Source organism: Medicago truncatula, chromosome 2 (assembly GCF_003473485.1).
Source record: "Medicago truncatula cultivar Jemalong A17 chromosome 2, MtrunA17r5.0-ANR, whole genome shotgun sequence".
Taxonomy (NCBI): domain Eukaryota; kingdom Viridiplantae; phylum Streptophyta; class Magnoliopsida; order Fabales; family Fabaceae; genus Medicago; species Medicago truncatula.
This window is the reverse complement of record NC_053043.1, coordinates 27,799,396-27,810,202: the sequence shown is the minus strand read 5'-3', so window position 1 is coordinate 27,810,202 and position 10,807 is coordinate 27,799,396. Positions and strand designations below refer to the sequence as shown.

The following is a 10,807-nucleotide window of genomic DNA, read 5'->3' as shown; positions in this document are numbered from 1 at the left end:
ATCCTTCTTCCTTGGCCGTCTATCCTCGACCATCCTCTGTTTGCCCTTATCAGCAGGGGCACTATAGGGCTTAGGGCGACTCTGCTGGCCTTTAGTATTCCGCTCATTCACAATCTTGTAATGAGCCTTGGTATCCTCCTCATAAATTCTACAACTGTTCACCAACTCGGAGAAAACTCGGATCTGTTGGTATCCAATTGCCCTCTTTATATCAGCCCGCAATCCATTCTCGAACTTGATACACTTCAAAAACTCAGCAGTCTCTGCAGCGTAATGCGGATAAAACTTTGCCAACTCTACAAACTTGGCAGCATACTCAGTTACGGACATGTTTCCTTGCTTCAGCTCGAGGAACTCAATCTCTTTCTTCCCGCAAACATCTTCCGGAAAGTATCTGCTTAGGAACTCCCTCCTAAACACAGCCCAAGTCACAGCAGCACCATCTTGCTCTAGGGTAGGTAGAAGACTAACCCACCAATCATCAGCTTCCTCAGCCAGCTTATGTGTACCAAATCGCACCTTCTGATCTTCAGTGCACTGCATCACACGGAAAACTCTCTCGATCTCCTTAAGCCACGACTAGGCTCCGTCAGGGTCATATCTTCCCTTGAAAGTAGCAGGATGATTCCTCATGAAGGTCTCAAGCATCCTCGTCTCAGCATTCACACCAGCATTTGCATTAGGCTGTTGTCCCACAGCTTGAGCTACAGCTTGTAGTGCAGCAGCTAACGCACCATCTTTTCTTCCAGCCATTTCTGATATTCTACACAATAGGTAACAACAACATAAGATAGTAAAACAAATATTACTAAGACTTGACATGACTCTTCTAATTGGCCGGACGAACCGACCTGCTCTGATACCAATTGTAACACCCCGTTTTCCCAACATAAAAATTTCTTAACATAAATCAGAGTAAACATCACAAAATGGGATATCACATTTCACATAATCTAAAAATAGTTAAATAACAATTTAACTTCCAACAAAATATCTCAATCATCGCAGCGAAGTTAATTCAAAATCATAAATTGTCTTGGCACGCAGGCCCCATCATAATATCTCAAATAAATTCAGTTAAACAAATCAAGTCATAAACATCATAGTCAAATACGTAAAGGAAATGAAGCATGCATATCATAAACCCCATCCCGTTACGTATCAGAGCAACCTAAGACTCAGTGAGGCAAGGCCACTCACGACAGCACAACAGCAACCTACGCTCGATCACCTGCAAGTTACTCATACGAAGAACAACATTTCCAAGCCGAAGGGGTGAGATTTCACAAAACAATAATATTAATCAATATAATTCAACAATCATAATTAACAACATAAACATTTTCAACATAAGCATCTTAAACATCATAGCATCATTGATAATAAAATATCAAGTAATCACTTCATTTAAACATCATAAATAATATAACATCTTAACATCTTTCATCATTTGACTCGACAATGCGACAATGCAACTTAGACCTCTTATATGCATGTGGTACCAATTCAGGGCATGAGCCCCCAACGTTATTGAGTATTAATATACATCCAGGGCATAAGCCCCCATCGCTAATTTGAGCTAATTCACCATCGTGTTGAGTACTAAGCTCCAGGGCATGAGCCCCCAACATATGTATGCTAATGCATGGACTCGATCTCTTAAAACATCTTAATCATCATCTCTTATATATCCAATAATTTGGAGGTTCGACATCATCTTAATCATCTTATATTGACTCATAAAACTTAGTTAAATAACAATAGCAGCATAGGCAGATCACAACAACAGCATGACTTCATAATATCAATTTCATTTCAACAACATCTTAATCATTCAATAATATCTTAAGTAATGCACATAACGTTATATCACATCATATTCAACATTAACATTTCATAACGGCTTCACATATTGCAATTAACTTCTTATATAGGTCACATTACTACCCAAGGGTCCAACTCTAATTAAATTATGCGACACAGATCGCAATATCCTGACTTGCACTCAGTTCTGGAAGTGCTCGCGAGGCGAGAGCATCTACTCGCCATGGCAAGTACAAGCCAGATTCCCAACTAAAGTTGTTCTAACCTAGACCAGGTTCAATCTCACTCTAAGTCATCATCTAATCTTTAATAAACATCTTTAGGCACTCAAACACATCGAAGGTTCAACTCAAAAGTCAAACATACAGAAATCTACAAGCTCTTTGGTCATGCTCGCTATGGCGAGTAAGGTTATTCGCGATGGCGAGCTGCGACTTGCAACTCGCGAGGCGAGGGAAAAAGGCTCGCGTGGCGAGCGATGAACTTCATCACTCGCGAGGTGAGGATCATTGTTTGCGAGGGCGAGCGATGAATATAGGCTCGGGCAGAATGCAGTTTTTTCACGAAAATTCATCAATTCTCAAGGTTTTAAGCCTAATTTCAATTCCAGAATTCATCATATTCATAATCAAAGGTCAAAGGAGGGTTTAAGCATCAATCTAACAAGTTAACATCATTGGATCATCAATTTCACCTATTAACCCTAATTTCATAATTTTTCTTAATTCAATCCTAACTTGTTAATTTGATTATCAGAATCATACGGATTAAAAATACTGAATCGTTAGTCTCACCCTTACCTTGTTTGAAGAAAATCGCAGCTTTCCTATGTGTTCTCCCTTCTCTTGGCTTTTTCTCCCTTTTCTCCAAAAACAGTCGTACGTACTAACTTTTCTAAAAACCTAGGTCTTTCCTTTTTATATCTCTTCCTAATATCTTATCTTATCTCTCTTTCTCCCCCAAAACTCTCTAAAATCTCAAAACAGCCCCTAACTAAAATATTTTATTTTATTTTCAAATCTTATTTTACTAAACAACAATATAAGTCCCATCTCTTCATAAAAATCGTCACATCACATAAATCATCTAAAATCATCATAAATCACAATAAATCACACATATATTATATAAATATAATATAACTCGTCTAGACTCAATTAAATAATCGATTAATTAAAAGTGGGCGTTACAACTCTCCCCAAAATTAATAGCATCGACATGAGCCTTTGGATTGGCTTCGGTTTGACCTGGAAAGACTCCCAGTGTTTGAGAAGAGGTGGCCACTTGTTGGGCCACTTGGGAGATTTGGGTCTCAAGCATTTTAGTGTGTGTGGCGACACCATGGTATTGAGTTTGGAGAGAGAGTCGTTCAGAAATCCCTTTTGGTTTTTGAGTTCTTGAAGTTGTTTATTTTGATTCATCATGCAATTTTCCAACAAAATTTCCAAACTTGTTTTCTGAACCACCCTCTGGTTGTTTGTATAGCCAGGTGGTGCTACTTATCCATAGGAACCTTGAGGATTTTATAAAAGTTTTGGTTAGGCCTCGTTCATTGGTTGTATTGAGCATAGTTCATTTGCTCAATACTATTAGTAGCACTACCTAACTGATGAGTCAATAATTATCTGTTTTAGTTTAATATTTAGTTTCGTTTTAATTAGATTTAAGTTTATTTTATTTTAATATTATTTCCTTTTTGAACTATTTTACTTCAATTGCATATTATTATATTTCAGGACTGAATATTTGATGGATTTAGTCTTGGAGCAAAAGAAAGGGGTTTTGGAGCTGATTCGGTGCAAAAATACGAAGATTCTGAGACAAAAATACATCTCCCTCAAGTCAGAAGCTTATCACGGCCCGTGCTAAGCTTGGCACGGCCGTGCCACCTCCCAGGACAGACTTTTGCTGCTTTTGCTTAGATTTCAAGCTACTCTATTTTAGTTTTACCAAAAAGCCCTTTGCTTGTGGAACATTCTAGTGATGTAGTTGCTTAGATTCTAAGTCGAATGTAAACTATAAATAGAGTAGCTAGCCATCACAAATATTCATCTTTTCTTGGAATTCAATAACTGACAATTGTCTTTGTAATAAAAGTTCTTTTCTTTTCCTTTACTTTCTTGTTAATTACTTTTATGCTTTTCTCCTTCTTCTCCATGTCTACGATGAACATGTGTGAGTAGACTTCTCTTGTCTTGGGATTGTTCGATAAGTCTTAATGACATAATCCTAATCAAACCAAGCTATTGACCCTAGTCTTATGTAACCCTAATCTCTAATCTAAATTCACCATTTTAACATGAATTAACCATTATCAAACTGTGGAAACGAAAGTGGAGGGTTTGATAATTGTTAATCCATCATCTCAAATAGTAATTCATAAAACGAAAGTGGAGCTTTGATATTCGAACAAGTGAATTTAGACAAGGATTGCAAAGGCAGCAAAGTAGTCTTTGCAATCTTTGAGACATATAGTTTCGATCTTCAAGGGAACTGATAGTAATCAAGTCAGCGAAATAGGCTTGGTTATTAAAGGAACCAAAATCTAATAGTAATCAAGTCAGCGAAATAGGCTTAGTTGCTAGAGGAACAAAAGAGAAATTGTCTTTAGAAGTTAGGTTTAACATAAGGTTTTAGGTTTAATAGTTTGGTTTGAGAAGGATTTGTCATTAAGGTGAACCAATAATCCCAAGGCTCTTTTATATTATTATCTTTTCAACCGTTTGAAAACCCCAACTTTGCAACTTGATTCTCTTCTAATCATCAACAAAAGTTAATTAAATTTACCAACTCCCTGTCGGAACGATTCTCTTATTTTACTACTCCGATAGAACCGTACACTTGCGATTTTATCCCATCACTAACTGACAATCAACACCAATATGACCAAATATACTACAGATTTCACAAGGAGGAGATATAGGAGTAGGTGTGACAGCACTAACATTAAGTTTTTCAAATTTTTGGGTTAGTGCATCCACCTTAGCAGCAAGGTGATCATAGTCAGAGACTTCGTACATACCTGACTCTTTTCTAGAGGGTGTAGAAGTCGTGATGGCTCTCTCGTTGGTCAATTGGTAGTGATTCTGAGCCATGTCTTCTATCAAAGCGTAAGCCTCTTATAGTTCTTGTTCATTAGGGCTCCACTTGCAGCTACGTCAACAAACATCTTAGTGGTATATGTTAGGCCATTATAAAAAGTGTGGACTATGAGCCACTTTTCTAAACCATGGTGGGGACAAAGTCTAGGCATTTCCTTGAAACACTCCCACGCATCATATACAGACTCCCCATCTTTTTGATTGAAACGCGTGATTTGATCTCTTAGTTTAGCGGTTTTAGAGGGGGGAAAGAATCGGGCAAGGAATGCTCGTCTCATTTGATCCCATGAAGTGATGAAACCAACTTCTAGGGAAAAGGGAAAGAGATGAAGTCTCACGGCTTCTTGGTTCTCTTTTATAGTGCCACTGAGTCTTAAGAAGGAATAAATATGGAGATTTGGATCCTCAGTGGGTGATCCAGAAAACTGATTTTGCTGCACCAAATTGACTAGTGCAGGCTTAATCTCGAAGTTGTTACCCTCTACCATCGGGTGCACAATAATAGCTTGTGGCTCTTCTGTAGAAGGTGTAGCATACTCGTTGAGAGTGCGTTCAACCATGGCAATATTATTTTGTGCCTCTCTCCTTTTCATATGCAAATATCTTTCGATCTGAGGAATAAATTCTCCGAGGCTTTTACTTCTTCGCATAAGAAATTGAGAACTGAAGAAGTTAACGGTAAAACAAAAGAAAGAAAGAAGTTGAGGAAAAGGTAAAAGAAAAGATTCTAATCACAAAGATAAGGTTAATTAAATTAGTTAACTCCTCGGCAGCGGCGCCAAGCTTAGCATGGGCCGTGCCAAGCTTCTGACTTGAGGGAGACCTATTTTTTTCTCCGAATCTTCGTATTTTTGCATCGAATCAGCTCCAAAACCCCTTTCTTTTGCTCCAAGACTAAATCCATCAAATATTCATTCCTGAAATATAATAATATGCAATTGAAGTAAAATAGTTCTAAAAGGAAATAATATTAAAATAAAATAAACTTAAATCTAATTAAAACGAAACTAAATATTATACTAAAGTAAATAATTATTGACTCATCAAAAGGCGAGAGGAGGAAAGACGGCACTCGGACGAGGCAAGACCCAAAGAACAAAGGTGCAGAAAAAGACAAGGATCAACCTGAAAGATACATCCTTAATACTATATCAGGAGAATTTTCAGGTGGCGGAGAGTTCAACTTATCTCGAAAAAGGTATGTCAGACAAGTTATGTTTATAGATAATAATTTTAACCCTATGAAGAGTACAGAACCTGATATTACCTTCTCTAGTGAAGACCATGTGGGCGTCCTTCCCTAAGCTGACGATCACATGGTCATCACAATACAAATGTTCAATTGGGTCATAAGAACCCGCTCGAAACCTTTCTCCATATTCTCGGTGGCCTCGATCTTAACCTCTTCAAGATCGGCCTCCAAGTTAGTAACCTTCCGAGCATTCTCAATGGCACTAGCCTTCTGGGTGTCATGCTCCGTAACAAGCTCGGCCAACTTAGCGTCTCAATGGCCAACTTAACTTCTTACAACATTTTTCTTTTCTTCCAAAGATTTCCAACGATTATATTTTCTCGTTAAATCCCCCTTTCTCTTTCCTCAGCTTTTCCTTCCTCTATGCAGCAAGACTATATTTTTCTTCCATCACTTATGGTCGGAATAGGCAAGTGTACCAAATTTTTTACCAAGTAATAAAGTGTAAGTAGATTATTGTATCCACAAGGATTGTCGTTTTGTCTAAACAATTTGCGTTATTTATTTAGTCTAGACGATATAATAATAAAAGAGTTAAGGGTTAGATATTGAAATTTTTATCTATTTCCAACATATCAAGTTACCTATTTGGTTGTAGAAAAGTAACCAGCGGTTAAGACTCTTCAAATCCCCCCATCTATTTTGCTGGAATTAAATACCATTCATGTTGCGTTTATTTTTTTTAAGTAGATTATACAAGTGATGGGGCCGTTGGAACATTCTAATCAAGTCGAATCTCAAGCTACACCTGTTGATCGCACGGTGATTCTTATGTTCGGGGTCTATACTATCTCGGTTGATCTAGGTATATCACTTTGATGGCTAACTGCATCTGTTGATCGAACAGTGATCCATACGTGCAGGGTTTTTCTAATTCAAAGGTAATTGAAACATAGGGTTAAATTGACGTTCCTAGATTTCCAAAGGCAATGAAGGCCAATGTTCCTGAGGGTCTTAATTCCCATCTATGAATCTTAGGACACTCATATCACACTCTTCTTCTCCTCTTGGTAGTTCTACAAATGGGCAGCCCTATCAGCGTCTACTTCACCAAGGGGTCGAGAATAATGGTTCTACTGGGATCGTTCACTCCCCAGAGACACTTGTGTCTCTAATTAATAACTAGTTACATCTTTGGTTCAGGAGATTTTACTCAATATTATTAATGTCACCTCCTAAGTACTTACTACTAGGGTAAACTCGCTTTTGGTATCTTTCGTCTAGTTATTAACTACTTACTTGCTAGATAGGTAGATATAAATATTAAGATATAAGAATCAATATTAGGCCATGTCACAACCTAAGTACCTAGTATAGGGTTGCGCTCGTTTGAATCAAACTAATCCTAATAAAACTTAATAGCGAACAGAAAATAAACTAAAATAAATGAGATTAAATTAAATAATTATCCAACAAATCAAATAGAGGTTCATCTTAGAACCCTGGCCTATAAATATCTAGTTACACATGATAACTAAGACAAAATACAAAAAGATAAAAACATACCCTATAAAAGATAAGGAGAAGATAGAACTCTTCCTGAAGCTCCTAGAATCTCCTTTCTCTTGAACTGCTCCAGTTCTGAACGAGAAATTATGAATGAGGAAGGCAGTATTTATAAGGAAAGTTTCCACCTGACTTGGGATTAAAACATGGGCTTATAGGGGCGAAAAGGTCACAAAACGCAACTCTTTTGGCAAGCCACCAGGCGTTGGGAGCCTGAGGCCATGCGATATGTGCATGTGCCTGCCATGTCCACCAGCCTTCCGCTATGCGCCTAGCGCTTTTGTATATTAGCTCGGGGTGCCTAGCGCCTCTTCTGGTGTGCTTAGGCGGTTCCGAATGCGTTCTGGTGCCGAAATTCCTGTTTTCTTCGTATTTCAAGGTGTTTCCTTCAATGTAAGATGTATTGGTACTTAGGAACATAATTCCTCCTTTAAAGTCTTTTGAGGACTCTTGAATCTTCATTTTTCATTTTCCCAAGGACTACATAAATCTTCGCATGTCTTGCTTTGCCTAATTTGCTTGATTTCTTTGTGAATTATATCAATAACATATTAAAATTGCTATGTTTCAGGAAGAATAGAATTCAAGACTCAAATATAGAAAACAATACAAATGTCCCAAAATCGGAGGCAGTTGATCTAATACTCCTTCGTTTTGCTGGTAAAACCTATTGAAAATGACTGAAAAACATGCTAAGAATAACGTAAGATGACTTGTTATCAAAACCCCACACTTAAACTATTTCTTGTCCTCTAGTAACGAAAAAAAACATAAATTATTCTTTGCATTTTTTTCCAGGAAAAACATACCTTTCCGAGAGTTGTGTTCATAACATCATTCGTCATCACATCTACAACTTAGATTAACTTACCTCGTTACACACAAGCGGGACCGGCTTGAAGAAAGTAGCTCATATTCTCAGCCATACTATTTTCCATGATACACATATTTATCACCTAAAGCCAGTAGGCTGCTCACGGCATTTGCCCACTCCAGTCGTCACATGAATGTACCTTGCTGTAAATTTGAGACAATTCTAAACAGTCAGTCAAGATTTAACTATATACATACTTTGAGGTCTTTCAGGGTTATGGTGTGGCTTAGGTTAAGGGTGGATATATTTTGGGACAGTAGGCTAACAAAAGAACTTGGAGTTAGTTTACTAACCTAGGGATTCCTTCTAAACATTGATGATATGCCAACCATCCTTCCTTGAATCAAACAAACTGGGTACTAAAATAGAACTATTTATCTTTTTTTATTTTTTGATAGAAATAAACATTATTTTTAAGCGACCAAATTTTTTGATGTTTTTGACTCTTGATTTTTTTCTTTTTTCTATTTTTTTTTTGCAGACTTATGTTAATCTACAATTTATTTTTATTTTTTATTTTTATGATAAATATGTTCTACTGCTACCCCACCTTAAACTTAAAATGTTTCTAATTCAAAGCGAAACCCCAAACTTAATTTCAAACCATACTTAGTCAAAATAATTTCCTATCTAACTGCAAGAGAAATCAAACAGAGTGCATTTAAGGTTTAGGACTTTGACATGATTCGTCACTTAGTAACAAGAAAGTAATTTCATCTGGGGCTCAAAGTGGTTTCACAAAGGATAATAAGAATATAAAATTGTGGCTTGAAAGGCTCAAGGTACCAGATAAAAATGATGCATCGTGTGTATTATAATTTAACCGATCGTCCGTAAAAAACGGCCGCAAATTCGAGCAAAAATAGCATTCGTATAAAACACTCATAATAGACAGAATTTAAGTATCTAACAATCTAGAATGAATTGGAAATATTTGACTCTAAATCTCAACGGTTATGCTATTCATAAAAGAGATAGTGATCCTATAAGTACCTTCAGTAGCAAGCCCCATAAAGTATCGTGTTCTTGAATGAAAGGGTAAGCTAGGCTCCGTATAAACGCTTTGAAATGATTTCCTAAGACTTAAACAAAATTATAGCATAAAAGGAAAGTTTGTAAATGTAAATGCAAAAATAAATTTTTATAAGATAAAATTTGAGGATTAGTAACAGAAAAGAAATGCCTCTCATCCAGCGTTTGTTTAACGTCTCAGTCCCGACGGTTAATAAGTTGCCACCTATTTAGCACGTTTTTTACGTCTCGAGTCTAACATAAATGTCTAACTTGTGCTCGGGCCCCCCGTCCTTCAGGCTCGTTGTCTTCCTCCTCCTCAAAGTCAGAGTCTTCAACTAGCTTAACTTCTCCATTTTCAAGTTTTTTTTTCTTCGAACCTTATTTCATCCCCTGAGTATCATTTTTCCTCTTCTCATAGAGGGAAATCTAAAGATCTCAAACTCTCTTCCACTACAGATGGCTATTTCTTGTTTATCCATATCAATGATTGCTCTAGCAGTAGCTATAAACGGTCTCCCAGGAGTATAGCTGTAAATTAGTAACTTTCCATTTCTAGAATCACAAAGTCTACTTGAAAAAATAAGCTTTTTTACCTTGACTTGTACATCTTCCACCACCCTGTATGGTTGAGTTGTCTTTCTGTTTGCCAACCCTATTTTCATTCGGGTTGGTTTTACCTTAAGCCTTGGCATACAATGAAATATTGATAATGGTATTAAATTGATAATGGAGCCTAGATCACATATTGCTTTTCCAATGGGTACTTTTCTTTTCTAACAAGGGATAGTGAATGATCCTAGATTTTTCTTTTTATCGGGTGCGGTAGGGATCCCATTTTGATTCAAATACTCTCTGACATGAATTTGGCTTCCATCCTCTATTTCTTTTATTCCTTTTAGCGTTTGCGGTATACACCTATCGGCTTTCAGCTTTCTCTTCTTAACCCCTTTATTTTGACTCCTTTTTTATTGATTATGAACCTTACTCTTTCTCCTACCTTGCTCATCTCCTGGTTCTTAACCATATGACATTCTTCCATTGGGCCTGCTATATCTAACTGTTTACAATTCCTGGAAATGAATTTATTGAGAAAATTTCTGATGTTTGAGGTTGTAAGTTTTCTGTCTCCTTTTTTGGAATCTTGCTTTAGTTCCTCCAGGAAATTCATAACTCCTTAAATGTGTCTTTCACTTCTATTTTTTTTTTTTGCTGGGGCATAAGGCCGATAGAAATTTT

The 10,807-nt window shown here is 36.9% G+C and overlaps 1 non-coding gene across 1 annotated transcript; it reads left to right on the top strand.

Annotated features, from left to right (window-relative positions):
- Positions 1–5,048: 5,048 nt before the first annotated feature.
- LOC112419580 (small nucleolar RNA R71) lies at positions 5,049–5,155 on the top strand. Its single transcript, XR_003009707.1, has one exon. It is a non-coding gene; the product is annotated as a small nucleolar RNA R71 (small nucleolar RNA).
- The last annotated feature ends 5,652 nt before the right edge of the window (positions 5,156–10,807 follow it).